The sequence below is a fragment of the Phyllobates terribilis genome, unplaced genomic scaffold (genome assembly GCF_046119375.1).
Source record: "Phyllobates terribilis strain yellow unplaced genomic scaffold, ASM4611937v1 Scaffold_5__5_contigs__length_657084704, whole genome shotgun sequence".
In the NCBI taxonomy this organism is placed as follows: domain Eukaryota; kingdom Metazoa; phylum Chordata; class Amphibia; order Anura; family Dendrobatidae; genus Phyllobates; species Phyllobates terribilis.
The window spans coordinates 146,022,566-146,044,127 of record NW_027362765.1 but is presented as its reverse complement, the minus strand read 5'-3'; the positions used below and the strand labels follow the sequence as shown (position 1 = coordinate 146,044,127).

Below are 21,562 nucleotides of genomic sequence, written 5' to 3'. Positions count from 1 at the left end.
TATAGCTGCATATCACTACAGGTAACAGAGAGAGGGTTTGTGACAATCACAATCACTGAGAGAGTGATGAGCTGAATGGAGAGTGACACAGGATTTGCCAGACTAAGGAGTAGCTGCTGAAGAGCTTGCCAGCAGGCTGTGTGAATGACATAAAATGTCAACTATCTACCTCTATTAAAGTTAGTTAAGTTATTGCCATGATTATTCAAGCCATCACATTTGTGGCCTTTTTGTAAGACTCTAATTCTCATGCTCTCTTGGTTAGTAAACCTTAATTGAACTGTGTGACTGCACTCATTCCCCTATCCTTGAGTGAGGTATCACCAGTGGTGTAATATGAGGCTTATTGGCCCCAATGCAAAAGCTCCAATGGGGCCCCAAATTATTGTAATCTTTAATAGCATTGGTTGTTTGATATAGAACAATGGGACTTATTTGGCCCCCTATTCTACTTTCGCACCTGGGTATCACTCTGTCACTATAGGCCACTGTATCCTACATAATTAAAGAACACACCACCATCCAACCTGAGTGCAATAGCCCATATTGGACCTTTGTAATAGAGGCTTACACCGTAAAAAACAGGCAGGTAAGTTCAACAGCTTTATTAATGTGCTGGTCTCAATAATTTCAGTTCAATCCGCAAGAGTGCCTACTAGGGTTTTGGCAGAATGAACATAGATCCAGCACTCTATTTTGCTGTGGGTCTTTGAGGGGCCATACTCTTCTATAACCTGCCCCATCTAAATACCTATTGCTGGGTTGCACTGTTCACTCTTTAGGGAAATGTTTTGCGGTATTTTCGGTCCTTGCTCTGCTATGTCATTATCTTTCACAGACCCCACCGTTCCACTGGTGTGAAAATGCAACATGCTGGTCATATGATGTTTACAATGCAACTATAGAACTGTAACAAGCCCAACTGGGCAATGACAAAGTCCAAGGCCACACAGATTATAGATGTGGACAATGACTTATAGGCCTATCAGGCTACAAGTAACTTCCTTTGCACACATTCTGTTTCACAAAGGAGGGGGAGCAATGTTTCTAGGGATCGTCCCTTTCTGGAATCATTGCTCCCAATCCTATGTTTATAGTAACAGAATCTGTGTAACTGAAGCCCCCTCTGTTGTCGTACTCAGTCTACTAGCCGTTAACTTTTTATGTGGGCTTGTTGGGACCTTTTTTTTTTCGCAGCTGAACATTAACATATGACATTTTAAAGCTTTCTGAAAGGGTTTTGTTATGTTTTACACAAAATAGTCACAAATACAGCAAAAGTACGAAGAAATATTATTGTTGAATTTGCACCAAATTCATCAAACACTGTACGAGAAAAATGGATGACACTTGGACCAAACTTTAATCAAAGTCTGATCTCGAAATCAGAAGGGTGAGTGAGCCCTTATTCTTCATCAGGACAAACCATCAGGACTGTGGTTTGTCCTGATGAAGATGTGTGGCATTTCGAAACGCGTTGACTAATAAACCGCATTCCTGGATTTCTGACTCTTTTTCTATCATCATTCACTGGCAGCGCAGATTTAACCCATTTCACTCCACTCTTTGATGTTCTTCAAGTCGTTGGTCTGCAGCAGCCTTGAGCCTTTTTAGTGGTGAGCACGATTGCCCACAATCTCCCCATTTCACCTGGATATGATCCTATTGTTCTTATTGTCCTTCCAGCTTTCTACCCAATGAGCCCTCATTGTCAGAGGTCAAAACTTTGAAACTGTTCCAGAATCAGTGCAGCAGCACCAATTGGAGAACATGCTCAGTTCAAATAAAAAAAATCCAGTGAATGGTCTTCTTTAAGCTCCTGAAGGCACTATTTCAATGAGTGCCAATAGATAAAAGAATGGACCCGAATGGTCTCTATGTCCCGCTATTCAGTGTCAATACACACAGCAATACCACATGCATGAAGCCTAAAATTAATTTTAGGTCACCCATGATATAATACAGGTGTCCCTTGTTTTGGTTTTTATGAAAAAAGTGAGATTTCAAATATAAATTGAGATTAAGGTAAAAAACTTGGGCTGTAAGTAATGACTAAATCCTAGTAAATACAACACAACTTCCAAGAAAATCTCATATTGGTACTTAATTCTTGAACTCTATCAATTCTCCAAATACTTTATGATACTGGTTGATTATATATCTATTGGATACAGGGACTGTAATAATTTTTGTTGGTGAAAGATTCTGCACTTCTTCCCCACTCAGAGACCAATGCAGAAGGCCGTCCAATACAGGGTGTAATCCATACTTAGATATGTGTTATGCTCAGAATTCTGCGAGATGTCTCAGCACCTCCAGGAATCAGGATTATCTGAGGGAGGCAGCTGATACTACACAGAAGTCCCCTCTTCTCACCTCTCCCACCTCATGTAATAAGCCCACTCTCAATCATGAATACATTCTTGTCATTATTAATAATATCCTACACCGGACGATCAATTTGCTACATTCTCTAAGTACTGTAGATGAATAAGACATCAACAATCATATTTTAATTCCCTGCAGTGTATTATAACATACAAAGATTACATTGTGTGTATGCCCCCATACTGCAGGCAGTTCACATCACGTCAGTGGGTATACCATGTATGTAGTGCCCGGCCACAAAGCAATATGTCAGAAAGCTGAGGTCAGTTTCCTGCTAGCTCATCTATGTCCCCACGGTCATAGCGTATTCTTTATGTTACTTGCCTCAGTTGCCTCTTTAGTGGCCATCACGAATGTTCCCTACAATTGTACCACTTGTGTGCTTATCTCTGGAGCCAGTTACTACATTTATCTTCATGTGTCACTACATTATCATGAAATGCCATCTGCCATCAGACCTTAGCACTGATGGGCCTTTGGGTCTTGTCATACATCAGACCCCAATTCTACCTTTAAGGCCAAATTTAGACGTTGGCCAAACAGGGTCTTTGTACCTAGACCAGCTTCTGGTCTCCTGACCTGAATTTACAAACCTCGTAGGCATATATGAGTCTTGTGAATCTGGGTCAGGAAGCCCATGGCAGATGTGGACATTACGATCCGTACGGAGTTTATCGGACATCTGAATTTGGTCTAAAAGGATTATGTGGATCATTTTCATTTTCAAAGGCTTCGATAAAGAATTCAGGCTAGAGGAGGATGAGGGTCCCTATTCAGGACCTTAATCTATAAGCCTTGAGCGGAGGTCAATTGATTTCAACAGGTACCATGTAACACTTATTTTCTCCTGTGGTGGCAGTGTAGAGGAAATGAACACTTGCTGATGGACCCTCAACTACTAGTCAAAGCAGGAAAACATTGAGGAGCCCAATATGTCCATACATATAAGGTATGGGATATTGATTTGAGTAGGTACATTGTTATCGTTAAGTATGTTGTTCAGTTTAGAGAATTTATCTTCATATACGCTGTTAGGGAATATAGGATCTTTATCTCTTGGTCAGAGTGGAGAGTGGTTGAAAAGAGTGTCTCTTGCTCTGAATGACCTGTTCTGTCCTGCATTACATAGACAGAAAAGTGATTGGAAGGGACACAGTGTAATGCTTCATGTCTCCTGTGATGGCGCTGCAGGGTAACTGAACACTTACTTCCAGGGTTATCTGATTTCTGATCAATAGATGATCTTATGTCCCATGATTGGGAAATTTACAGACTATATTGGACTTTTTACAGTTGCTATGTACTACTGTTTTATTGCATAGCTGTAATGTTCACTTTCCTTGAAGTTTGTCCTTTCCCTCTCCCTGTCTCCCTCTCCTGGCTGTGATGTAATTAACCCCTCCCTTTTTCTTCCTGCTTCCCCTCATTCTCCATGTAAGCACCATTAGAAGCTCATGTGCCCACAGCCTGACTCTCAAGAAAAGTCTTTTTACCTGCTGCTATTGTATGCACTCTTACAAGATTCCTGCAAGAAAGAATAAAGTTTCTTCTAAATCTTCACAACGTGCCTGCCTGCAGCCGAGTTAAACCTATCTGCGACCATCGCCCTTGTAAGTAAGGTAAAGAGACAGTCTGGAAACAGTGTCTCACAGCGCCCTATATTTACAGCACAGCCATGGGGACAGAATAGAGGACACTTAGTAAGCAGCTGATTTTCAGGGGAACCCCTTCATTTTTCTTGAAGTGGTGATGCAGGGAAGTGAACTCTTTGTTCTGGGGTCCCCAAAAAGCAAATCATTGGTGGTCCCAGCAGCCGGACAATTTGTCGTCAATCTTTTTTCAGAAATCCATTTTAACTAAAAGGGATTGTCCAAAGTGCACAAACCTTTCAAGTAATACATGGCTTTTTCCACATTAATACATAATATGCAATCTACAGGACTATTTCATCCAAATCCCATACTCATGTAAAGGCCTCCACACACATTAGACTAACAGCCATATTCGAGGGGCTCAGCTGCCAGTATTGTGTGTATGGGAGCCTCCCAATTGATGATTAGAAAAGGATTTGGAATATCTGATTTTGGATTGCTAATCCTAGTGTTCTAGGCGACATAAGCCGCCATTGGAGTTGGGCAGTGGCTCTCATAGAGAGCACAGGAGAGCTTGGAGAGCTAGTGCTCCTTTATATAGGAGAGTGGGAAGAGATAGTTGCCGGCTGAACGATCATCCAAACCATTGTTCTGCTGGCAGCCATATATTGTCTATGGGGCCCATAAGTCTTTGGGTGTCTTTGCTTAACCTCTCTTTTTTAGGGAGCCAATGGATAGGAAATGCTGAGAAGGCTTTCACTCAGGATAACCAGAATCAATACATAGTAAGAAGTTTACATCCAAATAATCATTGCCTGCGCATCCTAGTTGTCACCACATGGCAAAATGAAATAGGATCACAATGGGTTTTCATTCTCAAAGTAGTAAAAAACATCTGTTCCATCCACTGACACACAGGTCAGTAATTGCTTTATGATACAAGTAATTAACTCACAACTGTTGTTCGTGGCGGATTTAAGCTGAGGGTCCCGTGGAATGACAGGCATGTACCACAGGCAGGTGTCTCTCTGTAAGCCCGCCAGATCTTTTGACATGCCATGTTGCCCCTGCTGTGTCTGAAAGGAGCCAGGGATGTAAACAAGTGGATATTACACCTCTCTTAGGGCAGGGTCAATAGATCTCTAATCCCGGAACTGTCTTTGGCAGCTAATAAAATGAACAGACAGTTTTTCTAGGGGGCTTAATACCCGTGCCGAGACAATTACAGGAAGATGGTAGCAATCAGCAAAATGTGGAAACCAACACCAGGGGGAAGTTGCAATAAAAACCTCAGTTTATGTCATGTCTAGGTCATTTGTAAAGGTCCTTAGGATACAACTGTACAGATCTACAGCTTATCACATAATAATTGTCTACAAAAGGTAATTAGCACTTACATAACTAGAACCTGTATTCTCGTCTGAGGGTGGGGGTCAGTAGTAGTGATAGGAAAAAGAACTTCGGCACTCCATACATGAAAATATAAGAAATATTGTATCTGGACTAATGTCACTTTGAAAAATGAAGGTTTTTTGCGCATAATTTGGCCAATTTATGTGTGCCCATCAACCACGACAAGGTCACCTTCGTATGATGGGAAACTTCAGAGCACCCGAATAGACCAGTGAGCGACCCCTCTCTTTTTTCTATTAATCATTTTTGGGATCCCGCTCCTGGAGCATTGCAGCAGGTACGTGTTCACACTATTAGAAGTTTGACAGCCTTTTTTCTGACCATGTGTCCCTCCCATTCAGTCACAGGTGGTTTTAACTAGCTCTACCAGCCCATACATTGTAGGTTAAAAGCCCAAGCAGAGACATATTGTCCATACAGGCTTACAGCCCAAGAGTGGCATATCCAGTGGTAGTGTAGCGTAGTTTCCCATCATACGAAGGTGACCTTGTCGTGGTTGATGGGCACACATAAATTGGCCAAATTAAGCGCAAAAAACCTTCATTTTTCAAAGTGACATTAGTCCAGATACAATATTTCTTATATTTTCATGTATGGAGTGCCGAAGTTCTTTTTGCAATTGAGATTACTTTTTTCTTCAGAGCACCCGAATAGACCAGTGAGCGACCCCTCTCTTTTTTCTAGTAGTAGTGATAGGGACATACGAGGTCATGACAGAGATGTTGCAGATCTGAACTTTTTGAGATGATGGACTATTGTGATGTCTCCCTTAGGTAGTCAGACTTCTCAGGATTAAAAAACATGACTGTTTGCTACCAGAAAAGCGCCACAACTGTCCTTGGGTTGTGCCTGATATCTGATGTGAATGGAGCTGAGACGCAATACCAGGCGACACGTGGACAGGGGTCATGCTGTTTTCTGGAAGAAAGTAGACTTGTTTTTTAATCCTGTACACCCAATTTAAAGGAGTTTGTGGTTTAGTAAAGAAACTATTACATTGTGCCTACTAAAATCAGAGGGTGTTCACTAGATTCACTAGAGATGGGAGAATTAATTGGCAGGACTCCGGTCCATCGTCCAGGTCAGTAATCTGTGACTGTTGGTGGGGAGGCCTGCAAATCTCCTTACCTCATTACCGACTTTTCTTCTGATTAGCTGGTCTGAGGCAATGTCATGTTTGCATCACACCCAAAGTGATGATGTCACGACAGCCTGGCTAATCAAAAGAGAAGTCGGTAATGCCGGGAGGTAATGAGATATGCAGGCCTCCCGTCTAGCAGTCTCAGATTATTGACCTGGCCAATGGACAGGAGTCCTTTGAATCAATTCTCCAATCTCTACTCACTGATTTTAGTGAAAGATACGGTTCTTAGAAAGAAAATCTACACGAGCTACAATATGATTTTATCTACACAAGTCAACACCTTGAAAAGGGCCATCTGCTCTGTATAATCTACTGTAAGCCAAATTATAAAATTAGTCAACAACTGTTGCTCATAACTCACAAATATGCATGTTATTTTGCCAGTTTAAAGTTCGACATCTGTGATCCAACATTAAAGTGCTGAATGAGGACCCCCCATAACTTCGTAGTTATGCTAAATTAATGGAGTGCCATACCATGCAGAAGAATGGCTGTGTGCATGATTCCTAATGTATAATACTTGTAACAGGCTCAAACAGACAATACAAATCTCATTTTTTAGATTTATACAGAATTCTTCCATAAGTCATTTTGAAAAGCTGCAGAATTTTTTGCGCAACCAAAATGGGAGGAACTGGGGCAGGACAGGTGCGTATTCCCACAACTCATCTACCGTAATTCATGACGAGCTGAACTGCTGTGTGCTTCACGCCAGAAATCTGGAGAAAGATTTGTGGAAAGCACTTTGAGGTACACGCCACTTGTCAGATGCTCCTAATTCACTAAGGGGCGTGCGCCTCCAACATGCTCCCTTATCAAGACTGGCGTGAACATCGTCGGTCTTGATGAATTGGGGTCAATGTATATTTACACACAATGTTTTCTATGGGGCCGATTCATCAAAGCTTTTATGCAACCAAAAAGGCTTAAAAGCTTTGAAAATTTGCAATTTTTTTGCGTAATGCTGAGTTGCGCAAAAACTGAGCTTTTGCACATTTTCACAACACTTTAGGTCAGACCTGCCAAAATGGGTGGAGTTGGGGAGAAGCCAGGGTGGGACGAGGCGTGGTTGAGTCCGTCTGTCCATCTGATTTATGAAAGGTGGCAGCGTTTTTTACATTTCATTGACTGGAGAAGAATTTTTAAGCAGCGCATGCCAATCAGAAGAAGCGCCAAATTCATTAAGTGGTGTGTGCCTCTTGATGAATTCGGTGCCCCTCCTACTCCATCAAGGCTGGCGTATCACTATGCCAATCTTGATAGATCGCCCCCCCATATGTACAGTTTATATAAGAGGTGAAATCTGATTTCCATCAGTGCACTTGTACTGAACTCATCTAAAAATGGACCGTCTCTAATAATTCCACTATAAATATAACTTCATCTACTTTCCAGACACGTCATGGTTTGTTTTAAACAACATCATGACCAACAGTCATCTGCTCCTGCTGAATATTGGGGTCTCCTAAGCTTCACTTTAATCCCTTCCTGACAGGACCAATTTTTAGTTTTGCTGTTTTATGTCCCCTTCTTTCAAGAGCCAGAACTTTTATTTTCCATCAGCATAAACATATGAGGGCTTGATTTTTTTGTGAGAGTTGCAGTATTTAAAGACACACTGTTCACTTTACCATAGAATGTAATGAGAAACAAGCAAAAAAATTAAATGGGGTGCAATATTGAAAAATACAGAATTTCTCACTTTTTTAGTTTTCTTTTTATGACGTTGCAGGAAACAAATGCAGTAAAAATTACCTGGTAACTTGATTCTGCATGTCAGTACAATTATGATGAAACCAAATTTCTATAGTTTTTTTTATATTTTACTGTTTAAAATTTTTTTTGGAGGTTCGTGTCACAATTTTCTAAACTCAACTTTTTTTTCATTTTTATGTTGATGGAACTGGATGAGGTTTATTTTATTTTATTTTTGTGGGGCACGTGTTTTTAAACTATTTTTACACATATTTAGCCCCTACGTAGGGGACTTCAACTTGCAATGATTTGATTTCTTGTACAATACATTGCAATTTTTTTGGTATTACAGAATATTGGCAAATTACTGTTCTCCTATGAAGCCCAGCCACATTGTGGATATCATAAGTTTTCAAAAATGGAAGCAAAAGACCGCTGGCAAGCCCCGATCGAGCCATAGATGGGTGGGTGAGGTGTTGGAAAATGCATTCTCCCCAGATGGAACCACTTAAATGGCCCTGTCAGCAATTGACAGCGGGATTGAAGGAGATAATTTGCAGCAATAGGAGTTGGCTCTGCTCACTACTGTGAGTCCTCCTTCACATATCCGTGTTTGCAGTATGTGTGGTATTCGTTTTTTTCATGGATACCACACGTACCCATTATAATCTATGGTGCTGCACACATTTACCAACAGCACGGATGACAAGGGCCAATACAAGTCTATGGGTCCGTATAAAATATGTAAAGCACAAAGATGGCATCCGAGTGTCATCCATGTGCTGTACGTATTTATCATTGTATAGTATAAGGGAAGCTTTAGAATTGATTTTTTATTAAGCCATACCAGAAAAAAACAGATGACACATTGATCCAAAATACTGATGACACCGATACCGTTTTTTCTGGTACCAGTATTATAGGGGACATGTGAAGGGGGCCTTAGATGCAGTTGCCGGCTGTATAACATAGCCGGCACCCACTGTTTATGGAGTGGGCTCAGGTCATAAACCCATTCCATATATGTGCACCCAACTTTAACTGTATAAGCATAGGTATACTGCACCTATTATATATTATTTTGAAATAAATTGTCTGCCTAATGGGGTTGTGGCAGATCCCTTGCTTACAGTGGAAGCCTTACATTCTATGGTTCCTTGTGTTGTACCATCAGTTGGTGTACAAAGCATGTAAGGAGTGCACTGGGTGGTGTGATATGCACCATTAAATGTTATGGATACACTAATACTTATTCGACAGGTGGTTTCCCCACATAGAAATGGGAAAAGAAATGCAGAAAGAAAGCAGCAACAATTCTAGTGGATCTAACTTACAGAAAAATGACTATACATTTCTCATCTGTAGTCACCCGACCTAGTGCCATCTATTTGTTTCTCGCTGGCTTCTCTACCCAGATTGGCATTCTGTTCATCCTGCAAAGAGGATAGGTCATCAATATAAAGTATTGTAACAACTATTATACTCTCAAAGCGAACCTGTCAGCAGGATTTTGCTATGTAAACTACAGGCAATGTCATGTTGGGGTTGCTGCACTGATTAATATGATGCTTGAGGTGAAGAAATCCATCTTGTGGTTCTTGTGTAATCAGCTTTTGCAGTTTTGAGTTAATGATATGCCCATGCTCTGGGGCAGGACTGTAGGCAGGGTCTTTCCTTGGTGTTCTAGGCCAGCTCAGGAAGAAAAGACCTGCCCACAGGACTGTCCCGCAGCACAAGTATGTGCAGCAGCCCCAACATGACACTGCCTGTAGTGTACTTAGCAAAATCCTGCTGACAGGTTCTCTTTAAGACTTCTCTCCTGCTCCTCAGTTGCTCCCTGGGCATGTTAGACCAAGGGACTTCCTCCCACAAATTGTACTGGCAAACACATCACCAATCCTTTGCATCACACATGGCATTTCTCAGGAACTGTTGCACATTTGTTGCATCAGACACATTGTATAGTAAATCAAACTGCACTACATGTAACAGCATATATTAACATTAACTTATCTAGTTGCCTCCATTAACGGTTCACTATACAATCTCCAACACAATGGGGTTAACGGTAACGCAAAGCAAACAGTCATGGTCAATACAGTCCTGGAGAGTTCAGCATTTCGCAGTGGGGGTTAATAACAGTCTGGAATATTTGTAAGAGGGTGGTAAACCAATTTTCAACTTCCTTACAAGCATACCATACACTATCCAATTACAAGTGCCATACAATATTGTGCCAGTGGTAAGTAACATCCTCAGTAGGAGCGGTTGATGCACCCTATGTACAAGGCCAGTCCTGCCAGCTTATACTGTCAAGGACTGTATCGCCCATTCACACCATAATGCATGTGTGGGCCTAGACCGTATGTGAGACTTGCTATTGCATGGTGGTTCAGCTAGGCCCTGATTTCCCCTTTAAGGTCAGTATTCGGTCAGTATTTTTTCTCAAGAGTGGGAGCCAAAACCAGGTGAGGAACAATCAGAGAAAAGGTATAATAGAAACAAGTCACCAATTCTGCATTTATCACCCACTCCTGGTTTTGGCACCCACCCCTGAGAAAAATACTGACCAAATACTGATAGTGGGGCTGTGGCCTAAAGCGAACTTTCTAAGAACATTAATAAAACTTCAGGTGCCTTGTCCATCAAGTAGATCACACCCTAAGTATGTGTGACACACGCTGATTGTTTATCTGATAGTATAAAATCAAGATGAAGATTGTAGCTGGTTTCTCACCTTTAGGACCATCTGGAGCTTTTCCCTCATTCCTCCCTGGGTGACACAATTAAAGGGATGCTTCCATCGCAGACATTTACCCCTTTATTGTATTCATAGGTAACTGTCCTTTCCCTAGAATTTACTTTTGAGCTAAAACACATTTGTCTGAAATTCCAGGCAGAAAGCCTGAGGCTGTACTTACGAGATTGTACCTGACAGAATGCACAGTGTTGTCATAAAGACCACATGTGGCTTCCAATAATCATTTACATCAACATATCCATTTTCAACCAATATTATAAAATATGCATATGTGTGTATATATGTAAATACTGACCATGGGGATTACTGGATTATCAGAATTACCTTGTGGCACCCCAGGGGTCTGGTTTCCACAGTAATGCAATGTTATGTCTGAGAGCAGGTGGGAGGTCTCTTGGTCAGGAATCCTATGCATGCCACACCTCCTGCCCAGTCCTGGGAGGGGAAGGACTTCCCCTATATAAACCTGGGGCTGAGGCAGGGTTAGAGAGTTGAGAGGGAGAGTTCAGCCAGGAGGGCTGACAGGGAGCTGTGGCTCCGGCTGGGCCCAGCTCCTGGGCCATGCCAGAAGTAGAGAAGAGAAGCAGCATAGGAAGAAACAACAGGAGCTCTGTGGGAGCAGTGTTACAAAGAGTCAGGGGCTGGCAGCTGCAGAGCTCGCCCTGACTGAGAAGATTTCTTACCGGACCCGGAGTCCGAGGCTGTGGGGACTAACTCCTACCCAGCAGCAGAATCCGTCAGGCAGGGGATTTCAGGTCCTCTGGCCAAGAAACCCGAAGGCACGGTCACACGCATGGGACCAGCACCGCCGTCGTGGAGCGGAAGCCACTAGAAGGCCCCGAGTCACCGGCCATACGGGTGAGCACCACACGGTACACTCAGGGACGTGGGCTACTTATACCCGCCTCTAGCAAGGTAGCCAGAAGAGTATCGTTAGTTTGGGAGGCCTACAACTCCGCCTGGCCAGGGGAGATCCCATCTGCTCAAGGACTGACCAGGCCCCAGTCGCTAGCCAGTACTCCGGGAGGGTCTATCGTTGTCACCAGTAAAGACCCTGAACTACACCGTACCGTCTCCGAGTGGTTCCTGCTACCCCCATCATCCACGTCGGCTGCCCTGAGGCCATACCCCTCCCGTTGGGGGTTATACTATCACGCTGCACAATCCTACCACCGGCCTCAGCGGTCTGCCCTGCAGCAGCAGCTCCTTAGCTGTACTCAACGGGTGGCGTAGTCGTCCAACATCTACCGCTAATACAGCGCCACTTAGTCTGACTCCCTGGGCACGGACCGGATCACCGCCACGAGACTACAACCCTCAAGAGATCCGGCTCCGGGTAAGCTCCCGCGTGCGCAACGCAGCGCGACACAGGCCCAGGGGCGCGTCAACCTCTTCATCTGAACAGTTTTCCCAGTCAAACAGAAGAAACTGTTGCCAAAAATAAGTATATGGGAAAAGTTCTCCTTGCTTCAAAATCCATATAAAAAAAGCCTTAAAGGGCATCTGTCAGATGGATATCTGCAATCCGATGTCTTATTCCAGAGAACTTCAAGTTTTTCTTAATGTGTAAATGAACTGTTAGGAGGATCTATGGGCAGGGCACTGATCTCCCTGAAAATCTGCCTCCAGGGCTTATTTTAAATGAAACGGGATGTTACCAGTGTGAGACATGTAATGACTGACAGTCCACACTCCTGATCTATGACGCACACTGGTAATGCCTCCTTTCTTTTAAAATAAGCTCTGGGCCAGACATATATTTTCAAGAGAATCTGCCTCCAGAGTTTACTGTAAATGAAAGGGGACGTTACCAGTGTGAGACATGTAGATCAGGAGTGCAGACTGTCAGTCATTACATGTCACACACCACACAGGTGGCAATATGCATGGAGTCTTTTCCTCATTCATCACATCTTGCCCCAATTTACAGGTTTCCTCCTATATGCATTTCTGTCTTTTTGCTCACAATTTCATTATTATATAGCTTTATGTGACGTTTCATGTCCAATTTGATATTTTGGTATTGAATATGTGGATTTATATATGTTTAGCACAGGCTTTTATTGATGGTTAGCTTTTTGATTCATTATAGTTCATGGATTGATTCTTTCAATTTATCACTATAACTTAATTATTGGTTTAATGGATTTGCTGATTTTTGCTGTGCATACACTGATACACATACTTATTTACAGTATTCAATATAGGCACACATTTGTCTACTGTTATTTATTCCTTATTTTCTTTACCAATTTTTCAGGACTTATTACCTTCTCTTTGCCACTACCATTAATATTCAACCAAATTGTGACATATTTTCATATGTTTTCTTGGGGTTCTCTGTCAGTTGTTACCATTTGGACATATGAGGTGAGGTGTCAGTCTTATTATGCAAATTGTCTCTTCAGAGAGGAAGAGAACTAGAACTCTAGTGCCACCTATAGGAATTTTAGGATTGCTACTTCCTATAGGTGGCACTACAGTTCTAGTTCTCTTCCTCTCTGAAGAGACAATTTGCATATTTCCCAGGGGAGCATTGCGACTTAAAAGTCTCCTCACGTTGACATGCTTAACATGTCACTCTCTGCAAAGAGAAACGTTACCCCTTGGATACCGGTCAGACGCTTCTCACCCAGTTAAACCAGACCACACACTTTGCACTGACGGGGGGCAGTACCCCTAAACACAATGTCTGCAAATTGAGATTTTGGTTCTGGCTATTATCCTAAGTCATGTGGCAAGGCTCATTAAAGGGTTGATATTGACTTTTAGGATTGCTACGGTCACGGGTGTGTCAGGTGTGACAGTCGATCTGGAGCCGGCTGTAGAAGGTCACTGTGCTTGGCATTGCAGATGCCTTCTTGATTCCCTCATCTCTGAAGTATAGTTATATCCTCTTCCTTTAGGACCCATCAGCGACCTCCACCTTCTGGCTAGTTAAATAGTTTCTGTTTCTCCAGAGAGTCACCGGTGATAGTTCTATGTACCTCTGTGTAGGCTTGGAGCACTAGCAGTCGGCTAATTCATTCTCTGGTGCCCTTGGAGGACAGTTGGCGTTATCTCTCTGGGGTCTGCTCAACCTAAGTGTATCCCCTTTGTTTGTCTGTCTACCTTGTTGTCTTTAGCTTGTAGGGTGCTTGACTAGTGCTCACCCTGTCCCTTCCCTATCTAGGGCCAAGCTCTAGGGATATACAGGGTTTAGGTTCCTGCTCGGCGATAGGTGTGTAACCTATATAGCGACGGTAGGTTGGGCAGGATGTTATTAGATCAGCCTAGGGGTCTCCACTCCCCCTTTTCCTAGTGTTTGGGCTTCCTCCCCCTCTTCCCTTCGTGTTGCACTTAGTCTTTCCCTCACCTTGCATGACAGCTACTTCCTATAGGTGACAGTCTTATGATGGATGCACCCAGTGTATTACTGTGAAGCCTATTGGCTTTTTAAATGTTTTTAACTTTGTGCTTTGATTTGTCCTTGTACTATAATAAAGATTACTTTTTTATTTGGCGATTCCAGTATTTTTGCATACTTCTATTTTTTTTTCTTGCATGACTCACAATTGTAACACCTCCTTTCATTTACAATAAGCTCTGGAGATCTGTGTCCCGCCCATAGATCTTAACAGGTTATTTACATATAAGAAAACGTGGATTTCACTGGAATAAGACATTGGTTAGAAGATATCAAAATTTCATTTTATTCAACTTTCTCTGTCCTGCTAACCCATATTAGGAGGGTTGATCCTAATGACAGATTCCCTTTAACGTGTACAAATTTTCTGCTGTGGATTTTCCACATCTGCTTAACCATGATTTTGCCTTCTTTAAGTTATTTTTTGATACCTAGAATGCTTTTCCTATGCTGGATGTAAATTTTGATCCTGTTTCTTGCTCCTTAGAACTTCCTTAGTGCATGACCTCTTGTTCTAGTACTTGAACTCTGAGAGAAATTGCACAGATCACATATCTTTTTGGTTGCTAGCACGCTGAGCAATGTTTTCCCAGTTACATGGCCAATGTTCTCACCATACTTCTATTCTGATAGGTTGTGGAGTATGTTAATATTGAAAGCTCCAGTAGGTCATTGCTTTCTCGTCTAAAATGTCACCCTATTTTGTCTGTAATAACATTAACAACACTTATGTAATACTGGTTTGCAAACTTGTAAAAGCACATGTAAGTTATCCCTATATATCCATGCTCAGCTGAGGGTTTTCAAGCCCACACTCCACTGGCAGCAGATTTTTTCTTGCGTGAACAAAACACTAGGCATGCTGAAATCCAACATGCCCAACAGACGTGCCACATACAGTGGGTACGGAAAGTATTCAGACCCCTTTAAATTTTTCACTCTTTGTTTCATTGCAGCAATTTGGTAAATTCTAAAAAGTTCATTTTTTTTCTCATTAAAGTACACTCTGCACCCCATCTTGACTGAAAACCCCCCCCCAGAAATGTAGAAATTTTTGCAAATTTATTAAAAAAGAAAAATTATTACTATTATTATACTATAAAGTACTATATTTATAACATCCCTTTAAAGAGAAGTGTCAAGCGGGCAGCCGCGTATCGTGGCGCATGCGCAGCTTCCCGATTAACATTGCGCAAGAGCGGCCGGCTCCACTCTACACACTGCACAAGCGCGGCCGGCTCCACTATACACACTGCACAAGCGCGGCCGGCTCCACTATACACACTGCACAAGCGCGGCCGGCTCCACTCTACACACTGCGCAAGCGTAGGATTCTAATGACAGTAGAGCAACCAGGGAAATCCATCAAATTGAGTGACTTGCTGTTCATATGTTCATAATGTTTTTGTAACCATTTAACAGGTTTCCAAAAGACATCAAGTGGTTAAAAGAAGTGACCTGTCCATTCTTCAGGCGGCTTCCACTCAGAAGATGCTCTATACTTTGTAATAGAAGTAAAAAAAAATTGGCAAAATGCTTAAAAAGACACGCGGGCATCTTCCGCACGTCTTTTCTGCATTTTGTGTTTTCAGCGTTTTTGCTACAAAAAAAACAAAAACACTAGCAGGTTCAAAAAAATTCCACCGCTGGCTAAAAATGTCAAAAAAGCGCTCAAGAAATGACCAAAAAAAATGATACAGCAGATGCCTCAGGAAAAAAAGATGCTGGCATTTCCTTAAAAACTTTCCTCTTTAAGAACATGATTGGCTCGTCCTCTTCAGAAAGACTTTGTGTGCACATACACTTGAGTCAACATTTTGTTAGCATTTGATTTTCTCAGGGTTTTTCTACATCCATTAAGCAATGAATAAAATGCTAAGTGTCTCAAAATTAAATGCAAAATGCTAAAAAAAAAAAAATGCCCAGCGTCTTTGTGTCGTTTTTGTAGCTTTTCCATTAGCTTCTATTGGAAAGTAGGGGGTTCATAGCGGAAAATTCCTGAAGCTAATAAAAAAAATGATCAAAATTGTGAACGTCTATGAACAGCAAAGTGGGTTTTCAATTTAAATGAATTTGAAGAATCTTTTAAACTATTTTGAGCAATATTTCGGGTATTTTTTTTGGAGTGGAACCTCTCCAAAAAACTCTGCATGGATATGTCCCTAAGTCTTTTCAGACGTCTCATTATTGTCACAGACAGGATTACAATGAAAGATAACACCTCAATGTACAGTAGATAAAAAAGATCCACCATTCTTAAAAGGTGATGTCACAGCTCACCTTCTCTCCCTCCCTTCAAAATGATCTTTGCCCAGATGGGAGCATGCTCATTGCATAATTCAGTAGAGTCCGACTCAGTGTGTTGCTGCTAATGTCTATGTGCCCAAGAGGAAGAAGGAGTCTAATATTAGCGTTAAGGTCCATTTACACAGCACAATTATCCTGGGAACCCTCGTCTTACAATAATCGTACAGTCTAAATGGGCTGTTGATCACTCGACGAGCGAGCAAAACTCTCGGTCATCAGGTAAAATGATATTTTGTGCCATCGTTCTTGGTAGTACATTCTTCTTTGTAAACCGGACCTGCTCTGTTGAAAGCAATGGCAACCTGTTAGCACTTTACAATCTATAACAGATTCTATAACAATCTATATACAATCTATAACACATCTGCAGCGGAGTCGGCCAGTGTGAACAGGCTATTAAACGACTGTCGGCAAGCACGTTACCAGTTGGTAGTTGCTTAACACATTGCATCAGGAAATGTAAATGAGCCCTTAGTGGCCAGAGCAAAAATTGCAAGATTTTTTTTTTTTTTTAATAAAGGAGCATGCATGGCGTATATAAAAGTCTCCTCACTCTGACATGCCAGGCCTGCCTTGTTACTCTCAACAAGGAGAAATATTACCCCTTAGATCCCAGACTTAAGCCTGTCACCTAGCCAAATCAGATCTCACACTTTGCACTGACGAGGGGCAACACCCCGAAACCCTGTGTCTGCAAATTGAGATTCTGATTTGGCTTTTATCCTAAGTCATATGGCAAGGCTCGTTAAAGGGTCGATATTGACTTTTAGGATTGCTACTTCCAATAGGTGGCACTAGAGTTCTAGTCCTCTTCCGCTATGAAGAGTCAATTTGCATATATGAAATATAAAAAATATATATTATCAACATATACATATATATATATATATATATATATATATATATATATATATATATATATATATATATATATATATATATATATATATATATATAAAAATTAACCTAAAATCCTGATTAATGCAACCGGTAATTTTCTGATGACACATTACAAAATAAGCTGCATACAAAGGCTTTTCTTTTCAGTGATTTTGCGGAATTTTACCTTTTTTTTTTTTTTTTTTTTGAAATTTTCTGCAAAGAAAAAAGTAACATGCTTTACATGATGTACCAAAAAAGAATTTTTATCAAAAATGGTTTGGTTCGCTTGATTTTCTTAGAATTATTAAAAAACACAGAAAAAAAGGAAGAAGTCCTAGAAGAAATTTTATGCAACTGCTAAAATTATTTACAATACGACACTTTTACTATAACATGTTGATCTTAGGAAGATCAGTATGTTCTGGAACATGACATGTAAATTGAGAAATAACGTGCAAATTAAATATATAAAATATCACAAAACTTAAAAAAAAAAAAAATAGAAAAAATAAGAGAATCTATCCACTTTTCCAAATACTTCAATATAATCTGGAGCATTTTTCCTTTCAATTGTTCAGTGATGTTATTCAGTTATTTCATATTTTGCAGAGGTTTTCCAAAATTGGTGCAAAACTGCACACAACCATAGCATGTATGCAGCCAATCAGTGCTGCCGGAGTCAAATAGAGTTAAGATGGACCATACAGATAAGGGGAAATGTAACACATAGTTGTCAATTTAATTAACCCTATTCTTTGAAGACTCATATGCATAATATCCAATTAGGAAACAAAAAAACTGAGCCATAATTCCAAAAATGTCAAGAGTTCTTAGACTTTAAAGGAACACTCCGGACAAAACATATTCTCAGTATTCTGCATAATGCAGAGAGAATGATTAATATTAGTGCAAAGTAAAAGTGAAGTTGTTGCCAACTAACTGGATGCCAATTTGAATTTTTTAAAGTCTCTGTAAAATAATAACCGCCACCTAACTGATTGCGATACATTACTCCACTTCTCTCTCGCACCAGTTTTGATGAATCAGCACTAGCGCATTTGATTTTCTTGGATTGTTTGTTATTTAGCGATAAGCGGACCTGTTTAAGTTCAGGTTCTGGAACTTTGGACTAAAGTTCGGTCTGGGTACCAGAACTGTACCCAAACATGAACTAGAACCCGAACCCCAGTGAAAACAATAGAGACCTAAACTTTGGATATGGAAAAAAAAAATTCTCTCTCGGTCTCAGTGTTCGGACACTTACTGTCTTTTAAGTTTGGGTTCGCTCATCTGTAGTTAGATCACCACTTGAAACAATTACCATGTTTTACCAAGCTGTGATAGGGTACCTACTACAGCTCGATATGTTCTTTATTGAGACAAATAGAGGTTTTCTGCCTGGATTTCAGATTTCTCCATTAGAAAAAATTGAAGTATTGTATTCCTGATAGGCTAAGTTGATACGACCGTATAAAAAAATGGCCCAATTTTCATCCAGAAAAAAACTGATTTTTCATCCGAATTGTCATTTGTATGGCATCCGATTTTATACATCAGCAATGAATAAAATTTAAAAGTACAAATACAGTTACTAGGTTAATATTGGCAAAGTATTCATAAAAATTGGACTCTATACTGTTGATCGGTATGGGATCTGATTTTTTTTGTGCTCCCATAGGCGAGTCTAATCCTAATATATAGAAGAGAATAGTGCATGCTGCCATTTTTTCAAGTCATCTGAACAGCACAGTGGAATAACATTGGTCCGAGTGCTAAGTTTTTTCCATGGACAGCACTTGGACCAAAAATACGATCATGTGAACGTACCCTAATATGGTGGAATTTAGAGGCACCATATGGCTTAACAAGGACTATGGATCAATAACACATCTCTGAATCCAATGACTCAAAAGATTCGAAAAATCAATGAATATGTTGAAAGTTGTAGGAAATATGGTCATTCCTCGGTCAACATTTTTATTATTGTTTTATCCTTTTGCCACTTAAAGATTATATATATAAAAAAAAAATCATCCCACATGTCTCTCAAGCTGTACGTATATTGCAGTATATGTCCAAAGATCATACCTAGATATATATATATATAATGAACCAATCAATGTCTGGAAAATCAGAAGAAGTTGTTTACTATGACAGTCCCAGCCCCTCCCAACTTGACGACTACTTTCTTTCCATAAATCAAGTCCTGTCTCTTTAATGTCAAAATCTTGGCCAGACGGTGGAAGTTCTGTTACATATTTTCCATGCCCATCTTGTTACCAGATTTCTCCTTGTAAGATTCTCCTACAAAGACCATGCTTCATGTTTAATCTTCCTTACGTCTGTGAAATTTTTCAGTTGATCTATAGAAATAGCCTCACAGACAGGAAATAATAACTGAACCAGCTCAATTGGCCAAAAAACTCATACACATAAAACTATACTGTTAGCAACATAAACTTACAAAAAATCTACATCTACTCTTTCCATAACCAATAACTTTAAACTACAATATATAAACCATTACAACTTTTTCCACAAGTACCTGATCCTGATAAGTAGTTTTTATAAGAGATGAGATTTTGCTGAGTTTTTGATGTTGCAGATTTTCTGCACCCATTAAGTAAAATAGGTGACTTGCTCTTTTTCTAAAATAAGCAATGTAAAAAAACTCGCCAAAAACTCATCGTCGGAATGAAACCTAAGGAGATAAACTCTTGATGGATTCAGTCGACTCCTGACATGGCTCATTAAAGCAATATAAAGCCAAAAAAAACAAATCTACTATAGGTGTTAAGTAAAAAAAAACAAAACTGGATGAGATTTTTTTCATCTATCTAGCTATGATATCACATACCATATCCATTTGCTAACCACCGTTCCACAAAAAAATCTAAAAAAATAATGTTGCCACAACTATACCTCCAATTTTCACAGAATTTCTCACCATATTACTTCTTATAGATGAGCCCTCAGTCTATTTTGACCTCGTTAGAATAAAGGGTATGAGGTCTGAAATGGTTAATTTTGCAACATAAAATTGTAGAAAACATTTTTTTTTTTCAAAAATCGTCTCTGGCTGAGAGTGAGGGAACAAAGGACAACATAGATAAATGGAGAAAATGGGATTTACCTTGTCAGATGGACATAAGAAATCTCCAAGAGAGAAGTTTTGTGGCACAGACTATTCCCAAGTGTGAGAGTGTCGGCCAGAGAGTCCTCGCAAGACAGCTGCAGCTGATGTCAGATGATCACGCCTGAAATCTGAGCATCTAACAAACTCTTCAGGTAAAACTTGCCTCTCTCGGGTTTCGGACATTAATTCCCTACTTGGCCAATGATATGACATGCAACTATGAGCCGGGAGCAGGGCTGGGTAGACAATGTTGCTATGTGTTCCCATATTACTCTGCTCAATCCTCTGGACATGCAAACCAGGCTTTCAACAAAAAAAAAGGGCACAGGGCACTCAGACTGAAGTGGAGAATATAAGGTTAATTATGAAGTTGGAGTCTAAGGCCACGTTCACACTATCAGTATTTGGTCAGTATTTTACATCAGTATTTGTAAGCCAAAACCAGGAGTGGAGCAATCAGAGGAAAAGTATAATAGAAACACGTCACCACTTCTGTATTTATCACCCACTCCTGGTTTTGGCTTACAAATACTGATGTAAAATACTGACCAAATACTGAACGTGTGAACATTTTACTTTACTGGTGCCATAGAAAAACAACACTAACATAGAATTTGGATGCTTCACTTTTTTGGCAATTGTGGGTCCATCTACCAGCAGAAGCAAACGAGTGTCTGCTGACATCAACAAGATGGGGAAGAAGAGTGGTCATATATGAAACACACTAAGGCTACGTTCCCATGATGATTTTTGGTGAGTTTTTTTATGCTGCATATTTTTGAATGGATGCAGAAATAGTGCGGAAAATCTGCAACATCAAAAACTCACCAAAAGCTCA

General features: G+C 40.6%; 1 protein-coding gene across 3 annotated transcripts in view; it reads right to left on the bottom strand.

Annotated features, from left to right (window-relative positions):
* SCN4A (sodium voltage-gated channel alpha subunit 4) overlaps positions 1 to 20,856 on the bottom strand; it is a 133,273-nt gene extending 112,417 nt beyond the window's left edge. For all 3 annotated transcript variants that reach the window (XM_073683128.1, XM_073683129.1, XM_073683126.1), the window contains exon 1: positions 20,722 to 20,856. The gene's annotated coding sequence lies outside the window, so the exon portion shown is untranslated. The remainder of the gene's footprint in view (positions 1 to 20,721) is intronic.
* Positions 20,857 to 21,562: the final 706 nt, after the last annotated feature.